Consider the following 19,922-nt stretch of genomic DNA (forward strand, 5'->3'; position numbering starts at 1 on the left):
CCGCAAAGAAAAAAAAAGAAAAAAAAAGGGCGTTGACGTGTTTACAGCCGATGGCGACCCCGTTACCGCGGGAACTTCCTGCTGACTCAGCAGCAGCAGCAGCGACAGCAGCGGCAGCAGCAGCAGCTTCCGAGCAAACTACCGTGGGATCAGACTGGATGACTGAGGCGCTGACGGAGTGGGAATAAAGACCAGACAGGAAGTCCATATTTGGGCAATTTTATGAGACCCTTTTTAGGAAGTACGCGAGCCAGCAAGTCACACGGCGACGTTTTGAAAACGACGCACCGAGCCATGACCTCATCCCCAGCCGCCTGTCTTTTGCGGCCAATCAGACACCACCACCCCCACTTCCAAGTCCCTCCCCAACCTCTTCCCGTTCTGCCCGTCAGAGTCTCCACAGAGAGGAAGGAAGCCCCTTTCTCATGCTCTCCAGCTCCAAAACCAAAAAACTCCACAGTCCATCAGTCGGGTCTGGCATGCGGCGTGTTCAGCAGCGGAGCTCAACCTATAAATAACCTCTGGGAGAGCATTAGGCTGGAGAGAGAGTGGAGGGAACCCAACGCCAAAGTGAATTTGCCTGCTTAGTGGGAGGAGAAATCTTCCTGAGAGCTTGCAGGTGGCAGCGCGACCTGCCTGTCCTGCTGGAGGTGTTTGATGGACTTTTTATGAGCCTCATCAATGAGCTCTTGCCCTCACCAGTGCAATCCCCTCCGTGTGTGTGTGTGTGTGTGTGTGTGTGTGTGTGTGTGTACGCGCGTCCGTGCTCGTTAATGGCACGGCCAGTCCGCTGTGCAACTTCATTTTTTTAACGCTCCTAATGAGTCGTGACAGTCCGCTGAATGCCCAAGACCCCATAAAGTATGCAGGGGTCAGCGCCGTGGGGACAGTAGGGGGACAGCGGGGGGGCCGGGGAGCGCCGGAGCGACGGCGTCTGGCCTCGGGGGCCTCTGGAGGAGGAGGAGGAGGGAGAAGAGGGGACGTGTCTTATCCCAAATCCTTCAGAGTATCAACATTTGTCAGGCCTGCCGATGAAAGCGTAAAACAACAACGTGTTGACCGAGTCAGGCCGTCATAGCAACAAGCTGCAGCAACAAACCGTTGCAGAATCTTTGGTCGCAACGTGCATCGGGAGGCAAAAGTCCACACCTTCAGCTTGTGTTTGACGAGGACACACACTGATCTGAGTCTCTCCAATAGTGTTACCTCGCCCACCAGGACCAGGGGCGCTACTTGTTATGAAATCATGTCATGAGATTTTCATCTCAACTTCTGTGCTTTGGGGAGAGTCTCTGTTTCCCGTTAAGTTGTTGGCCAAAATCAAATTTTAAAATCTGCGTTTCTGTATTACAAGTCGTCAAGTCGATCTTCCTTCAAGTTTAACGTTGCGCACAGCTCCGTCTAGACATGACGCTCAACCAACACACAACAACCAGGATGTGTGAGCTAACACACGGCACAGCAGGACACTTTGGGATCACCGTTGGCGGTCGTGGTCACCTTCTGCTCCGCCTCCACCGCCGCCGCCACCCTTGACCTTAAGGATCGTCGGGTGAAGATCAAAAACCATCAGACTGCAGAAAAAAAAAAACTCTCACTCCTTCTGACTCCAGTCCACTCTGGCTGAGCAAGTGTCGGCTGAAAGCACACGACATCTAACTGAGCACGGCGCCACAGGACTGGAGGTGTGGCCCAGCAGGGGAGGCGGCCGATCGGGGGCCGATCGAGGGCCCTTCGGCGGCGGTTAGCTCAGTGAAAGGCCAAACATTAGCAGATGCAGATGTACCCTCCCCTGGCCCGTCTCCATATCCGTCCGAGGGTCAATGGCTATCTCTCTCTCTCTCTCTCACTCTCTCTCTCTCTCTCTCTCTCTCTCTCTCTCTCTCTCGCTCACTCTCTGGCCGACACAGAGGGCCTCTCTCTCTCTCTCTCCCCGTCCCTCCGGTTGTGCTGAAGGGCCCCTCTGTGCCTCCCCACCGCTGGAGGGAATAGTGTCCCTTTCAGCGGCCACAGTCGGCGGACGCAGGATAAAAGCCACTTCCCTTGAAAAGAGAGCCCGTACACACACACACACACACACACACACACACACACACACACACACACACACTCTTGATGCATACACGTCTACTGAAGTGGCGAGACACAACATACTTTTTTATTCATGCACTCTCTCTCTCGTTGACACACACACACACACACACACACACACACACACACACACACACTCTACCGCTGTTTTATGACAGGATCTTTTCTCCGCCCAGACGGTCGCTCCCTCCCTCCTCGGGAAAAAGCAGGTGTCAAAGCTGGCCGCCCTGTCCGGCCCAGTGGCACGTGCCGCCCAGCATCCACAAGTCTGACCAACAGACTTTTTTGTCTGTCTGACCTTTGACCTCTTTGGAATCATCTGTCAGGATCAAGGCCGAGAGATCCCCCGGCTCTCGACATCAAGGCGGACCGAGGGAGCCGTGACGGTGCGGACGCGTGATGGTGTTGTGCTGGAGGTGAAAGGGTTCGTATGAGGGCTGTCGAAGTTGACGCGTGAATAACGCATTAACTCGAAGTCCTTTCAGCGGCACAAACTTTTGTAACACGCCATTAACACCGGAGGCGGAAGTGCCGCAAAACGCCACGCCTACTAACCGATCGTTTTGGCGTCTGGTCTGTATTGAACCCAAAAAAAAAAAACAAACACGGGAGAATCAGGTGAATTTTCAAAGTAAAATACCACGATTGACAAATGCGATCATATTTGTGTACGATGTATTTGTCAGTATCTAGCGTCAGAGTGCGAGAGAAGCGAAACAAACATACAAACACACGCACGCACAGCCCTAAAAAAATATCTAAAATAATAGGACAAATAATAATAAAACAAATAATAGGATATTTGTTTTGCTTCCATCTTTGTCTATTCTACCACCTCTCCTCTTCTCGCCGGCTCAATCGCCGCTTCTGCCTCGGCTTTCTTTCCTACGCGTTAGGGAGATGACGCCGTCTTTGACCTGGTGACCTCGACCCCGGCGGAGGGGGAAAGGGGAGCTGTGTCCTGTCACTGGAAAATGACGGGCTGGAACTGATGGCGCCACGTATGAAACAGGCTGCGAGGATCAGAGCGGGGCCGACCGAGCTGACTGGACTGCAGAGGGGGAACGAAATGAGGGGCCCCTTTTTTTTTTTGCTGCTTTATTTGACTACATCTCTGGGAGGAATCCTCGCTCCTCTTATGAATTAAAAAAAGAAACGGATGTTTACATATAGTTCTGATGGGAAACAGCGTCACCGGCGGTGAGAAGCACTCGGCTGCGCATCCGCGGGCGTGTGCGTTGCTTTCCATGGCTCCATTATGCCCCGTTTGTGTGTGAGTGCGCGCGGTCACATCCACGCAGTCGGCCGGCTCTCACTGACAGCGCGCGACCGCAAGCGGCCACAAGCGGTGCGGCGCAAAGCCAAGAAATCCTCCCGCAATTACAGACCTCGTCGCCGGGGGCCTCCCGCGGGAGGGTCGTCCACTCAGCAGCTCTCGGTGGCGAGGAAGAGGTGGAGGAGGAGGAGGAGGAGGAGGAGGAGGAGGACGTGACGAAGCAGATTATTCCGCAGGGCCGCTATTCTTCCATTCAATTTCTATGTCCCTGCTATGCATTTCTATTGAATTAAACAGCGCTTCACTCGGGTAACGCTCTGAAAACACTGGACTGGTTTTAGCGGAGCGCCGTGACGTAGCTACACCCGAATCTGCCTCTACTAGCAAAAATCACAGAAGAAGAAGTGGGGATTCAGGATGGTTTTTTTTAAACTCAACGACAACTATCACAATATCTACTAAACTCCTAACTTGAAGAATGTTTGCGGAACACCAGCCAACACATTGCAACACGTATCTCGTCTCCCCTCGTACCAAACAAGAACTCCAACTGGCCCACAGATGACTTCGGCCAGTCGGCCTCTGAGAACGCTCGCTGAGCTTCCCAAACTTTTTTTTTTTTTTTTTCCCCCTTTTTGTTTTTGATGAAATGGGGGCATGAGACAGACTGGGAAGATGTTCCACCTCAGAGTACCGAGTCAAGGTCAGACCTCTACGCAAAATAAATGAAAACTGCAGACAAAATAAAGGCTGCTTCCAAGAGTAGCTGAACGTCACCGGGCCGGCCCGGTCATTGTGTGGCAGAATGCTGAAGAGGAGGCGGCGGTTGGTTGGGACGTGCATGCGTGTCCATTTGTTTGCGGACAGTCTGCATACATTACCACCTACGGCTCCCGCAGCCACATGTCCGCTGTGTGCGAGCCACGCAGACAAACGCACGGACACACACACATGCTCTCTCTCTCTCTCTCTCTCACACACACACACACACACACTCACAACTTTGTCTTTCACGGCGCTCAATAGGCTGAGAAAGTCCCTTTGTCGCCGGGCGTTGTCCTGACGACGTGCCTGGGTGGAGTGAATAGCGAGTGGAGGTCCAGTCTGTGGGCATTTTAATCAGCCTGTCACACTGTCTGTGGTCTTGTGCTCTCCTCCGTCCCCCCTTTACGGGGCCACAGACGCTCCTCTCTTCCCCCGTCTTTGTTTGTGAGCGGGAGCATTTTCTCCGACAAAAAAGAAGAAGAAGAAGAAGAAGAAGGGCAGAAAAAGAAAAAGACGAAGAAGCCTATTTCAATGTCAATTTATGATCCGGGAGGCTTCTGGGAAACATCAAGCCTAATTTTCTGCCCTCTTATGAAATTAGGGTTGACAGCGGCAAAAGGGAAAAAGCACCATGTCACGTCCAGCCACTGAGACCTGCAGCATTATTGTTAATACGCCTGGACCGAGCAGAGAAAAGCTGGGCTGCTCTCGACCTCGGCTTTTATTAGGTTTACGTTTCAGACGCAGTTCTGCCGTCTCAGCGAGCCCCTTGAAAGCCCCCCCACCGCCCCACCGCCTCCCCACCACCACCCCCCGACCCTCACCCCCACCCTGAGGAGGAACTTTGTTGGTGTTGTTGGGCCTCGGAACAACCATGTGAGAGGTCGATTTGTTTTATTCATGAATGAGTTTGCAGCCCGTGACCTCTGGCAAGAGCCTTTGACTCGCGACACGCTAAGTGGAGCGCTGGCCCTGCCTTGCCTGGCCTGGCCCGGCCCGGCCCGGCCCGGCCCGGCCCCTCCCCCTCCTGACTGACTCACCCGGCTCGACAAATCCCCCTCCCCCCCACCGACCCCCGCCTGCCTCGACCTCTCTCTCCGCGGGCCACCGTGCCTGGTATCTCAGGCGCCTATCGGGAATGCTGCGCATATTCTAAATGTTTGGTCAGGGATTCCTCGGCCGGCCGCTGTCCCCGCCGGCCCGCCGCCCTGCTGGTGATAAAACGGTCCGGCATGAGGTCACCACCCGGGGGCGGCTAGGAACGAGGAACCCGTAGGAGGAGAAGCTGAATCCACTTCGGCTCAAAACCGCCGACTGTATGAATGTGTATCGGCTTGTGTGAGAACCACTCGATAACTTTGATTAATATGAAGCACGTTGACGGCGACCAAGTCAACCCAACCACTCCTCTGTGTGATTCTTGAGGAGTGCAAAGCAGAGTGAGTGGCCTGCATTCTCAGCAGCAGTGACCTAAACTTGCTACCCTACCGGCAGCCTGATGAAAGAGCCGTTGTGGACCACACCACACTAACTCCTCTGTCTCCCTGGTGACACACACACACACACACACGCACACACACACAATAAATAAATAAAGAATTCAACAGTGGTGTGGGTGTCAGCAACCTCGGAGGTGCTGGTCAGCTTTGCACCAGGCTGAGCCAAAACTTTCATGCAATTGTCCTGCGTGAGGTGAGTCCCACCTGACTGTGGAACCAGCACAACACAACGGCAACACTTGGCCCCGACTTGCACGGACAGTCACCTCAGTGTGCACACGCGTGTGTGTGTGTGTGTGTGTGTGTGTGTGTGTCGGGGGCTCCTTTCACGCCCGGTGGCGTTTCATCTGCAGCCAGGGTACCCATGCGGACATAATCCCACCGAATCCCTAAAAAGGTTCCAGTGACGGCCGTTCCTAATTCACATTTCATTCCACACACACACACACACACACACACACACACACACACACACATTGCACTTTACAGTCTGACTAGTTTTTTTTTTTCCCCCTGTTTTTGTTCCGCTTTTAGAGAAACCGCTGGTGGGCACTTCCTGGACCCAGTGTGGTCCTCACTCAAGGTGGATAACGGCTGGTTGAACAGCTTTTTAGCTGCCGCCCCTGCGCCTCCACGCCCAACAAAGGAGTTGAGAGGGACGGATGTACGGACTCTGAGCTAAAAACAAATCCATAGTGCGACTGGGATGCGTCGATCCATGGGGGCGCTTAGAGGCGACGCGCTCACAAGTGGTGTCAGGACCTTGTTTGGACAACGACGACAGCAGATTCTGTCAATTGGAAGGAAGACGCAGGATGACGCGCGGGAAAAAATGTGTTACCAAGCGAGGGGAGGAGGAAAAAAATGAAGGAAAAACAACCTTGGCCACAAAGGGATGAGGAAAGAAAGTGAGATATAGGGAAACTTCTCATGTTCTCACTGCTTTTTGTGGAAGGTCCCACTGAAGCGAGATCAGGGTTTTAGCAAGAGGTTGTAAACACTGGGCTAATAATGCTGTACTCTGGACATCTGCAGAAGGACTTTATTTATTGGGAGGATTAATCAGGCTTTGTAGCTCAAGTAAATTAAAAAAAAAAAAAAAACACCTGAAAAGCATCTTGAGTGGAACCTGTGGTTGAAATCAAACCATAATCAAATGCTAATGAAGTACTCAGAACATTCAAATTATTCTCATGACAATGATGGTTTCTTCTGTACTGCCGTCAAGTGAGCTCATCATCCAGATTGCGACCGTGACATGCATGCGTCTGAAACAAGGCAGTGAGTCACCGGCGAATCACCTCCTGCCACAGAGACAATAAATCAACGCTGTCACATTTTTTTAATTGTCCTTCTTAATTAATTCCCCCCCCTGTTTTTCTTTCATTGTCTCCCTTCACCTCTTTAATATTCCAAGTGTCCGCAGCCCCATTTAGCTCCTGAACTGGTCCAGGGTGCGGGCAGGTGGGGCGTGATATCCTGGCCCTCTGTCAACAAGCCGTGTGAGGGACGGCTTCATTAGAAAGAAAAAGGGGTCCCCCTCCCCTCCAGGGAGACACGCCCCCACCCCAGCCCCGCCCCTCCCCTCCCCGGCTTCCTGAGCAGGTCTCTTAGAGTGGGAGGTCTTCAATTGTCAAATGCTTAATAGACTGTGCTCTCTCTCCATCACCGTTCTCAGGGGCGATCGCGCGAGAGGCCAACGCACGCACGCACGCACGCACGCACGCACGCACGCACGCACGCACGCACGCACGCGGACCACTGCGCAGACGCTCAAGCCAACAGCGGCGGCGGATATCAGGCCCAGCGTGTCAATCTGTGGCAGAAAATCAAAGATGATTGATGAGTGGAGTCTGGCTGCGTGGAAGCCCGGAGGTGTGTGATTGTGATCTGGGGGACAAAAGGAGGGGACGCAGCCAAAGGTTAAGGGAGCGATAGGAGCCTTCAGGAAACCCGGCCAGTAGATTCTGGACCTCATTAATCACACAAAGTCGCTGCTTTCAGTCGGCCGGAGCTGCGCCGCCGCCGTCGTGGGCAGCCAGCACCTGTGCGGCCGCGGACAAAGACAAATAAAACATGGCGATGGACGGAAGGAGGTGAGGTTTTGGCGAAGAGGCGGCCGCCGCCGCCGGCGCCGGCGCCGCCACGTCCGGACTCTAAAAAATCCCCAACACTAATGTAGCTAATGGCTTAGGGAACCCCGCTGCGTTTTTAAATCGAAGCCGGCGTTCGCTCGCTCGCTCGCTGGCTGGCTCGTCCGCTGGGGAGCGAGCCGAGAGGGCGAGATAAGAAATGGCACAAGGAGACGGCGAGATTGGAGAGAGAGAGAGGAGCTGCCGGGGCTCGGCTCTGATCTGGGAGAAGGAGGAGGGAGGGGCTGTGGAGGAGTGGAGAGGGGGGTGCAGAAGGTGTGTGTGTGTGTGTGTGTGTGTGGCGGCAGGGTGGAGGTTGGGATGCTGCCAATCAGTATTTCCCCGGAGCTCTCAGGACACCTGGGATCATCAATGATTGATCAAACTGGAGGGTTTAACCAAGGGGTGGGGCGGGGGGGGAATAGACTGGGGCTGAGAACTACAAACCAGCAAGAGTGAGTGAGTGTGTGTGTGTGTGTGTGTGTGAGTGTGTGTGTTTCGATGAGAGGAGGGGGTAAGGGAAAAAGAAAGAAAAAAGGAGGGAGGGGTGCAGAAGCAGAATTCCGAGGAGACAAAGAATAGATCGGGGCAGAAAGACGAAGGGCAGAAACCAAAAGCAAAACTACACCCAAACAAAAGCCAGACCCGGTTTAGTGCGTCCAAACAGGGGAGGCCGCAGTGGAAGCAAACATCCTGATCAAAGACGGGGGCGCCGGCGGGCAGCGCTGCCGAGCCCCGCCCCCGCTGCCCCGCCCCCGCTGCCCCACCGTCCGACCGCATGTTTTCAGGACGAGCGAGCCTTGAGACAAACGTGGCCTCGACTGGGACGAGACAAACCGGGGGGGGGGGGGAAGGAAAAACCTTCTCAGGAACACACACACACACACACACACACAGACGCGTAATCTTACAGCAGTGCAAGGCAAGTACCGTTGCTGCTTTGGACAACCTGACAAAATGTCCAATTGCGATCCACATGTACCAACTGTTAACCAGGTTGTATCATAGTACTGCGTTTAACGTGACCCCGGCGGCAGAAAAGAGATGTTTGTTCTGTCTGTCTCTCTGTTTAAGGAGGGAGGTGCGCAGACTTTGCTCGCCTAAAATTGCTCAACATATTTAACAAGAAGACCCGTTAGCGGCTGACAGGACGGATGATGTCAGGGTTTTATATTTGGGTTAGCAGTCGTTCCACACCTGGACCAGTTTAGTCATCAGGAGCGGGCCACACCTGTGCTCACTCACCAATCATTTTGAGAGCGAGCCGTGCCGAGTTGAAGCTAGTGGGTCACGGGTGTCAGTGTTTGTGGGAGGGTCACGTTCGACTTTAGAGACGTTGCTCCGTTTGTTTTCGCAAAAAAATAAAATGTAACCCTTTGTTTTCCTCAGCAGTTCCTGTTTGCCTCCCCGGATTTGCCCGGGTCGACCGTCTTTGCACTACTTCCCTCATCCAGCAGATGTCTGGAGTTTCTATCAGCCACCACGCCAAGGCTCCAATCAGAGGGCTGCAAAAGAATCCAGGCATTAGCTAAACCGCATAAATGTTTAGCTGAGGAACAAAGCCCAAATTTTCCCAACCTGGCCAGAAAAGAGGTGACGAAAAGAACATGGCCAGTTCTGGAGTGAGACATCTTAGGACTGATGACGTAGCTCACGTATTGAGCTAGCCACTAGAAGTTAGTAGCTATAAGTTAGCAACTGAAAGTTAGCCGCTATCGTTCAGGCGCTATAAGTTAGCCGCGATCAGTTAGTCTCTGTCTACTTGCTGCTACGTCACCTGTTGGTTGACTGCTTGGTCTAAGATATCATAGGTCAGCCAGTAGACAACGGTCCAACAGCAACAAGCTGAGCGTGTGGCATCAGTTGCTAATTCCCCTCCCCCTATGTGCACACGTCGCAACGGTGATGGCTCTTAGCATGGGCTAACTCGGTAAAACTGTACTTGTAAACACAATGAGCCGGTTCAATGATCAATGAAATACACTGCAATACACATTTTCACAATTACTTTTTGTACTCATAGCATCATATATATTATTGCATCATCCAACTGTTACCCCGACAACATCTTAAAGTGTTTTGACTTTTAACTGCGACATTTCATGACAGACGACTACTTTCTCCATTTAGTCTCAGCCAAATCCAGTTCAAAAACTAACTTCATCCTTAATTGCCTTCCAGTTTTGTCCTACAATCTACACAGATGTCAGGAGGTCTTTGTGGGCAACTGGAATCATGAAGGCAATTTGATAAAAGCCACGTAATCTTTCTTTTAACTGAGAAAAGAATACAAACCCTGCGATGGAGAACACATTGTGGGCAGACAAACAACAATTAACTTGTGTTTATAAAGCAAGCTGTTTTGTTTTTTGGGGATTTCTTTTTTTTTTTTGTTCCCTTTCCGTATGGTTTCAGATTGCGAAAGTGGCTCAATATGAATCGCCTTTTTTCATCTCGCTTTGCTGGCACTTGAGAATAAGCAGATTGGCTCTGAGGGTTTCGCCCGGCATTGTTGCTGAATCCACCCGGCGCAGGCTTGAGCCCCCTCCCTGTCAGCGACTGCTGCTCGGAAATACATTATTAATGAGAGCGGGTCTGGGGACGGTGCTGGGGATTAGTTACACTCCCGTCTCCGAGAGCGGTCCCCGTTCCTACTTCCTGTTTGCCCAACAGCCGGGCCGGGACGCGCTGATCGTTTCTCTCACTCGGGCTCTGGATCGATGAAGCGATCTTGACGCATTAACGGACATCGCAGTCTGTCTCCGCGCCTTTTTTTCCCCCCCTTTTTTTTTTTAATCCGCCCCCTCCGCCCTGAACGGTTGCACCATGCTGTCGTCACCTGCTTTGGTCACACACACACACGCACACACACATAGAGAAAGGCTGCTGCACGGCTGAGAGTGTCTCCAAAGCCCATTTGCATCCTCCTTTTGTCAAGAGGCCGGCTTACAACAGGCAGCTGGCTCGACGAGAGCAACACAACAACAACAACTCAAGCAACACGTGCCGCCGACGCGCCGAGGGCGTGTGTGTGTGTCTGTCTGTGAGTAACGCGCGCGTCACGTCGGGCGACGCCGTTTCCAAAGCAATTGCACAACTGCGGCTGTCTGCAACACCTGCAACTGGGGACGACTCTTCCGAAATAACAAAAACCCACAACGACGGAGGCGTTAATGCAGACATTGTTGCTTTTTTGCTTTTTTTTGTTGCATGCATGCATACGCGCATGAATGCATGCATGATTTTAAGAGCACTTTCATCATGCTGTCATCCAGTTGACGTGACAGCACTGCAATTTCTCTCGCTAATCTGGCAACCAAAAAAAAAAAAAAAAAAAAGCACCCCAAAGGTCCCTGGACAAAGGCTCGATGACTGGGGGATCAGCATGTGAATGTGGCAGATCCTCCGTCTTCCCTCATTCATCAATCCAACTCACACACACACACACACACACACACTCATTCTTGCTCACTGTGGGTTGTTGTTGCTTTCAATTAGCCGAGCCTACATCTGACACTGGGGCCACAGGAGCCTGTATTGATTGGCTGGAGCCATAGAAATGCTTGTGTCAAGGGCAACTGGGGTCAAACTGCGGACCACCGCCCGAATGAAAGGACGGCGAGTGCGACGGGGAGGGCGTGGGGGAGGGGGGGTTGAGGTGGGTGCAGACGGACACAACCCATCAAGACGTGTAAGACGACGAGGGGGGAGAGGGAGATCCGTTTAGAGGGAACACAATGCCAAAAGGCCACAAATTGGGTGAGTGTGTGTGTGTGGGTGTGTGTATAAGTGAAAAAGAGAGACGGAGAGAGAGAGAGAGAGAGAGAGAGAGAGAGAGAGAGAGAGAGAGAGAGTGCGCCTTGCAGGGGGTGATTCAGCAGCTGGACAAACAGACTCGATCCTACTACTGTTCAAGTGTCGGGAAAAAAACCTCTCCCTTAACAGAAACCAGTTCTCACGTTGCATCGGCCAGAAACTTCAACATGACTGGCACCATATTGCAATAATAATAACAATAATAATAATAATGATAATAAATTAATTCGGAAGCCTGTGATGAACTGACTTGACTTGTTCAGAAGTGGGTTATTGAAAATGGATGGACAGATAATATTAAAAGTGTGGTGCTGAACCTAGTGGGAAAACCCAGGACAACGGGGGGGTGGGAGCCCACCCGGAGACGCACTCACTGGCTGGAGGTTCAAGCCAGACTACGCACAGTAGAAGTAGTCATAGGTGGGCAGTGTTAGAAAGCCAGGGATTGAAAGATTGAAATGTGTCAATACTTCTTTTTGCCCTCCGAGTAATAGTTTGACAACTCAGCTACGATTCCGAATGTATGAATCCCCCACCTTGTTGCACATTTCCAGTGGGATTTCAATCTGAATTTTATCTGATTTCATTTTGACTTTCTTTTTCATGATTATTTTTTTCTCCGTTAAGCGAGAGCACCCGCTTCACCGCCGCCCTCCGCTGAGTGGCATCGCGGCTTCGAGGTTTGCCAGCCGACCGGGCCGCCGAGGCTCGAACCATCGAAATGATTTCCTCCTCCTTTTATGCTGCAGCTGCCGCATTCAGACGCTCGCACACAAAGTGAGGCGGTTTTCTCTGGGAAACAACGTGCACCGGCCAAAGGTCCTCCACCAAATTAGACCGTTGAGCACACAAGGGTGTTTCAGTCCGCCGCAGCCAGCGAAAGTGCCCGAAGGGGAAAAAAACACAGCGGCATTACGAAAAGCACCCTTGAAGATATTGAATATCTCACAGCCTTCGGGGCGTTTCAGCATCGACAAGTTTGTTGTACGTAAATGCAGTCATTTTTACTGTTAAAAATGATCATATATATATTACCAGTCAGCAAACATTTTGTCTGTCAGTCGATGAGGGTTCTTATTTTTTTCATGGGGATACGGACAGGAAACATCCCCGCGTGGATCCACTTGCAAAGTCTGCAGATTTGGCCCCCAGTGTGATTTCTTTGCTTTGATCGACATCACGCAGCGAAGTGACATTCTGATCCTCTCTTCCCCTATGAAAGAAGGCGGGCGTGCGTCCCGGCTCTCGCCTCCTGTCACATGCGAATGTAATGTATAAGAAAAAAAGCCCTCCCGTGAACAGATTTTCTCCTCAAACAGAAACGGTACGCAGTGCGCTTGGCATGTTTTCAATCGAGGTTCATCTTCCTCGGACTGAGTGGATTTCATCCTGGGTGGCTGGCAAACTCACTGCGGGGTTACTACAACTGGGTTCTGACGGATTAAACTTCAACCTTATTTCCTTCCCCTTGGCCTTTGATTAATCAGAGAGGGACTTGAGAGGATTTTACTCTCGCTAACATCACGGCATCCGACCTCCCCCGCCAAAAAAAAAAAAAAAAAATCGGTGAGCTGATTGCGCAGTGTAAACATATAGAGGACTTTCCCAAAATAAAAGTGCGGCGAGTGAGGTGGGAGAGGGGGAGGAAGCGGCGAAACAAAAGTTGGTTGGTGGAGCAGGAGACACAGTGATGTCTAGTGTTACTCGTGCACGGCTAAATGCCGCTGGCTGACGGCCATCCGCCCGTCCGCTGTCATAACACTGTGACCACCAAAATAATACCACACACGGGGCCCAGATCCGGGGCGGCCGAGCACCGCCGAGCGTGGTGTAGATTCTCCTTGTGGTTACTAGATGCAACCGCAGCACTAGGAGGAATAGGCACAGCCTTTTTTTTTCTTTTTTTTTCTGTTTTATTCACTGCTAAGCTAAATAGAAATTGCTGTAGGTGTCCCTTGTTGCTCCTCGAGCAACGTCATGAGTCCTCCTTTCCGCTGATTTGATTGGATTGATGGATTTTTACTTGCTCTCGACGCTACCTCAATTACGTCAGGCTTGTAAGTGAACTGCCAGGAACATCGGCCACATACCCACTATTTCACCCCGTTGCGTTTGAAAGTGTGTGCCTTGACTGCAAAAACACCCCCCCCCCCCCCCCCAAAAAAAAAGCTAATAAATAAAGAAACGTTTGCACCGGCATGACGGTTAAAACGCTTGAAACTACTACGTTTTTACACTTTGAACAGTCACAGGTCGCACAGAAGCCCATTAGCGCCAGCGCCAGGGCAAAGCAGGGGGCAGGCGTGCCGGCTGGAGGAGAGTTAGCGGGCTAATCAAAAGGCCCGGACACATGTGGCCCTGCAGGAGGAGATTCTTCTCATTTAATCCCCCTTCTCTTGAGGAGCCCAGGGGGATTTCACCCATCCACTCCGTCTAACTGACACCCTGGGAATCCACCTCACTCCAGATGACCCCAAGGGGTCGCGATCAATCCGTCTCCCCCCTCTCCCACTGCCGAGCGCGCGGACAAGTAGGTTCTGAAGGTCTGTTGGAGTGACGGAGCAGTTAAGCCGGGGATTATTTGATCGCGCGGCCGGCCCACAATGTTATCTTGGCAACTGTGCAAATGATATCGATCAGTCTCTTGCCTCTGGTGCGTCTTCCTCCTTTTGTTTGGGGTGCTCAGTATTTAATTCGAGGCTTATCTCGTCATCGGGCAGTGACACAAATCAAACGTCCAAGGGGGGTTGTCACACCGAGGATTGCCTCGCACAACGCCAACCACGGGTGTCGGCTGCACTTTCGCCACAGCAGACAAATGTCAGAGGCATTTATTGGGAGGGAGGGAGCGGCGAGCTCCACCTGTGAGTGGGCCCGGATGGCTGGCATAGCTGGGTCCAACGCCAACTGTCCTGGGGGCCCTGTCGGGGCCTGACAGAGGCAGCAGCCAGGAGAGAGGAGGGTTGCCCTCCGGCAGCTGAGCTCATGAGAAAAAAAAAGTGTGAGACGGTAAAGACAACAGTGGCTCAACGCACCGAGGCGCAAAAGCCAAACGGGAACTCGCATTGATAACAAAACAAGGAAAACTCTGGCAGAGCAGCGAAAAAAAAAAAAAAGTGTGACTTCTGCCTTTTATTACTGAGGGGGTGGGGAGGACGGTTGGGCGTAGCAGTTCAGCGGTCCACAGGTATGTTTTACTTCCTGTTTTGCCATCGTGCTCGTGGGAAATAGCTGAATGGAATTATTCAACTACTCCTCTGTTCCTGGCCCCGGATTCGCAGTAGCGAGATTAAGAACGTATTGGGTTAATCCTCAGCGTTTCGCTGTTACAGTAGACATTCTGACTGTGAAGAGAGGCAATATCGAAAAGGCCATCTGGGGAGGTTTAGGGGTTTTGTGTCCGGGGGCTCCGGCTGCCGGCTGTGCCGGTGCTCTCCAGGGAGCAGGGTACGGGGACAGGGACTTGGTGCGACTGTCCCGGGCCTGAAGGCTGCTCCACAACAATACCAACAACCACACCCACCGGCTTTAATATGCCACGCAATCCTCTGACCAAATATAAGCAGATTAGATTTTTCTAAAAGGATTACAACCAGGCGGTTTAACCTTGGCCATATTAGATGTTTGGTCTCATCTCTTGCGTTTCCATGACAACCGACGGCCGCTTCAATACGTGCGCCAACTCCGACCGAAAATTCTGCGGGCTGGGCAGACCAGGGACAGTCAATGCTACGTTTTTTCCATTGCACATTTGAGCGATCGCTCTGTGATACACAGTAGCGGACGGCAGGATGAGGACGGCCAACGCTGAGGTAAAAATGCCAAAGATTTCCACTCACCCATCTGTGCACTCTCAGTAATTGCCAATGTTTTGTCCCCCAAACGCTAATGTCCACTTTTGCAGCAACACATAATGGGCAAATCAGAGAGGAAAATACTGATCTCGCTAAAACTGACACTAATAATAGGTATTTCATATGAAAACAAGATTGGGGGAACTGAAACATACCTCGCCACAGTCACTAAAAGTTTCCTGCTGTCAATACAGGTTCCCATTACATTTTTCATTGTTACCGTTGACCATGCATGACCTTAGTGAAACTTTCAGCTTATAGTTGAGGAAGGGAAAACTTTCAGTCACTTCTTCAATCTCTGGTGGTAGCTGTCAGGATACACACAATGCGCTTATGTTGAACTCAGAGGGTCTGCTGTGTGAATACGTGTGTGCAACTCATTCTATATGCAGACTGCAGTTGAGTGTATGTACTACTCGATCAACCAGTCAAATAATTCCTGCAACAAAATCAGATTGGACCCTGATTCACAGCCCAATGACAATTTCTATAGGATTGATTCAGCCAGCCAACCCAAGTCTTCATCTGACAATACCAACTCTAAATTTTCCATTTCCATGCATGATACTGTAAGAGAAGAAAAGAATAGGAAAAAAAAACCACTGGTGGTTATATGGCTTCAACTGTACTAGCTATTGGAACCTGGTACCAGTTCCAATAAAACTAGTACCAAGTTATGACAATTTAAAGAATGACTATCAAGCCAACATTCCTCATTGCTTTTAGGGGCAGATGGTAAGTTTTTATGATCTGGGACCCAGGGACCAGACTTTTTTTTTTTTTTTTTTTGAAAAAACGAGTCCAGAATTTTGCTGGAATGCGAAATGAAAGCGTGGTCTGCAGCAGATGGGAAAGGGGAGCTGTGAGTTCACCGTCCGCACAATGCTGTTCATTCTTTTTCATCATCTCAGGGATGCTTGAGGCCACTGAGCTGCCCCAAGCAAGTGTTTGGTGCAGAATCCCCTCTCTCACACCCCTTTACAGCATATGCACAGCCCACACACACACACACACACACACACACACACACACACACACACACACACACACACAGAAGAATGTGGCATGAAGGACCACCAGCTGTTGCAGTGAGCGATACGGTGAACGCCCAAAATACTCCTATCTTCAAAATCTGCCAAGGCACATTTGCCTTTCCTACACTTTGACACCCAGGATCAACCCCACTCAGGAGGCCCTCTCACAGCCCGCGCAGTCAACTGAAGAACGTCAGACTTTCATCGACGATCGTCAGTTTCAGCTGATGATTTTTGCTGGATTTATTGTGAGATCTGACGGACGGGGGAGACAGTCGTTCATTAACTCAACAAACACATGAAGCGATCAGCATCCATCATGCTCAACATCTGATTGGAGAATGGTCTTGAGGGAAAAAAACACATATATATGATCTCACTGTACTGTGTGACACCAAAGACAGGCAAGTGAGACGGCCTGCCGTGGAGGAACCGACTGGGTATCAGATTTCAAAAGTATTGATGCTGCCCTCGCTTTACTGCTCCCACTCATTTTTCAGTTCTCACGCTGTTAAAAGGCGGACCACTTAACCTGCAGCGTGCGCGACACTTGACACCAATAAATCATAACACGGCGCTCACGCACTCCACTCCGATACATACCCGGCAGGCTTCCGTTTTTTGTTTTTTTTTCTCTTTTATGATTCCGTGGGCGCGCTGGAAGACAGGAGACTCAGCTGCCGGGCCTCGCTTTTCAGCGGCCAGCTGCCGCTCGAGTGCCCTTTCGACCTGCTCCTCAAAGAGTCTATGAAAGGGTCGAGGTCCCGATGGTGACATAACCACTTCCTGTACGCCACCTAATGAGAACCATCACCCAACAGCTTTATTTTCGAAACACGCAGTCCCGCCAACATTGATTGATTTCAATTGTGAAGCTGCACGTGTGCGTTGGTGACCCACTGACGACAAAAACAGATATCTGCAATTCGGGATCTACAACTAAAATTCATAATTAGGGATGCTCTCAATCAGGCGTATCGGTGCCGATTACCAATCACAAGATCCGGCAATCGGCCAATCAGTTGCTGCCGACCAGGAGGTTCCGCTGGCGCAAGCCACTGAATTATTTTCTTCATCCTTCTGTTTGAAATGAGTTGATGAGTCAGTGACTCTGACAGTAGTTGGTAAACGTCAACGATGTAATAATCAGTTGGATTTGATGAGAGCTGTGACCACTGACGCGGTACAACTTTATCAATTGCCGCAGCCAAAATCCTGCTTGTTTTGTCCTAAAAACTAAAACTGGAAATTCACCAGACTGTTGACAGCCTCATTTTTCCACACACTTCAATCTGCAGTGATGTCATAACGAGAGCACTGTGACTCAAACCCAGTGACTCAAGTCAAGAAAATGCAAAACTGTGTTATTTATATCAATTGACAGCGTCCACATTTATAAGGATCTGCCGCTTCCCTTTGTTACCAGTGACAGAAAATCAAGATGTTTCACTTCTAATTTTTTTTGTTGACATTATCGGGCAGACAAAGTAGCACGATGACATGACTTTGCACTCCAACTAGATATGATAGATTTTTTCAGCCTGGTTGACTTATCCTCCACACGATCAGCGGATTAACTGAGCCTGTAAATAATCGTTAGCGGCGGTGCTCGCCATAACCGCGCAACGCTTTTCATTCACCCACTTGCCCACCCACCCCACCTCCCACAGTCAACTGCCGGTAATGTGATATCATGCCACTTAAACGGAGCCTTGGAAAGCAGATGGCCAGCTATTCAGGAACGCCAGGATGCTGGAACCCTTGAACGGGATGCGAGAAAATAGGCATTTTGGGCTCGAGGCGAGTTTCCACAGACCAAAGAATCCCTCCGGCACTGTCAGGAAACGAGTGAAAACCGCTGTTGCTAGAAAAAGGAAAAAAAAAAAAAAAAAAAGCTCATAAAGCCTGTATTATGCAAAAACCCTGAAATGTTCAAATGTATAAATGTTCTCTGATAATAAGCAGAGTCCACAAGCTGGCGGGTGACTGTAAGTCTCTCAGGGACCCAACCCGGCTTTTGTCCCACAACTCCCAAACACAGGGGAGGTGCAACATTGCGTCAATTTCAGTGCGATTTTTCCCAGAGGCCTCAGCAGAGGGCTAAATACACTGCCCAGTGGAGTTAAGCGAAAGATGAGTCGCGCGAGGCTGCTCCGCCGGGGGTCCAAGACGCAAAGTCATGAAAACAAAGGGTGACTGAAACAGAAACAGTCTTACTTAAGCCATTGAAAAACAACCCCTGAAAAGTCACCGACGCACAGAAAGACACCGCAGAACGGCCGGTCGGGCGGACTGAGGAGGGGAGATCGAGCCTAACAACAGCTGAAATCATGAAACTAAATCACATGAGTGCCTTCAAACAACACACACTCCCTTCGACAGCTCCCTGCAGAGGCCGGGCAGGACAACCTCACACACACTGCCACACACACACACACACACACACACACACACACACACACACACACACACACACACACACACACACACTCCCACTCCCGAACACACACACATACTCCAACCAGACTGGATGATTAGCCCCGTGTTTTCTCAGCCAGGCGATAAATAGGCAGCTGTGTCTGCTTGTGTGTGTGTGTGTGTGTGTGTGTGTGTGTGTGTGTGTGTGTGTGTGTGTGTGTAGCAGAATGCTAGCAGGTGAACAAGGCATTTGACATTTGACTCGCACACACATTCCTACATCAGCTGACAAAAGGCCAGCGCTCTCCATGTCTAAATAGACTCCGGGGGAAACTGTTGGATAACTATAATAAGGCATTAGAATAAGCCCCGGGTGTCCCACACTCTGATTGAGTTCTGGTTGTGTTGAAAAGTGCAACCGAAAGCACACTAACCGTGTGCTTTACCCCGTTAGCTAACGGTGTAAATGTTGACATTTTTATTGACAATAGTTGATCAATAAGTGAGTGTGGAGCAGTTAATAGTCGTCTCCCTTGTTTTTATTTATTTTATTTTTTCTTTCCAATATATATATATATATATATATATATTTTTTTTTTTTTTTATTTATTTTTATTTTTTTAACTTACCTGTTGGGTGTGTAAGGTGTGCGCGCGGGGGAGCGCGTGTGTCTGTGCGCGTTCAATCAGCCGTCCATGTCGCCGGGTGTGAGGAGAAGCGGCGTCTCATCCAGGCGAGCAACAGCGGGCGGAGAGTCTGATGGAGAGCAGCTTCACTTCAGCTCACTTTTAAACGGTCCGTCCACGAAGCGCAAAAATATGTGTGTCTTGTTTTTTGTTTTTTAATATATAAAAATGAAGAATAATTCTTATTGTTGCGGCATATATATATATATAAAAAAAGATGACTTTCTATCGGAGAGTCTCACACAAAGTCCGAGTCAGGAGTGTACGGGGCGTGTGTTCAGCCCTCAGAGCCGGAGGCGATCTGTTGTTCGGAGCAGCGAGCGACCGGCTCGAGACGGACAGCGCGCACCG

The 19,922-nt window shown here is 50.7% G+C and overlaps 1 protein-coding gene across 2 annotated transcripts in view; it reads right to left on the reverse strand.

The window, feature by feature from the left end:
- The window catches only part of plxnb1a (plexin b1a), a 46,978-nt gene extending 27,056 nt beyond the window's left edge, over positions 1 to 19,922 (reverse strand). The window contains exon 1 of one of the 2 annotated variants that reach the window (XM_076026620.1): positions 19,515 to 19,922. The gene's annotated coding sequence lies outside the window, so the exon portion shown is untranslated. The remainder of the gene's footprint in view (positions 1 to 19,514) is intronic. The other variant, XM_076026621.1, reaches the window with a different exon arrangement.

The sequence above is a fragment of the Nelusetta ayraudi genome, unplaced genomic scaffold, assembly GCF_046127955.1.
Source record: "Nelusetta ayraudi isolate G7.1 ecotype Tasmania unplaced genomic scaffold, CSIRO-AGI_Nayr_v1 ptg000019l, whole genome shotgun sequence".
Classification (NCBI taxonomy): Eukaryota; Metazoa; Chordata; class Actinopteri; order Tetraodontiformes; family Monacanthidae; genus Nelusetta; species Nelusetta ayraudi.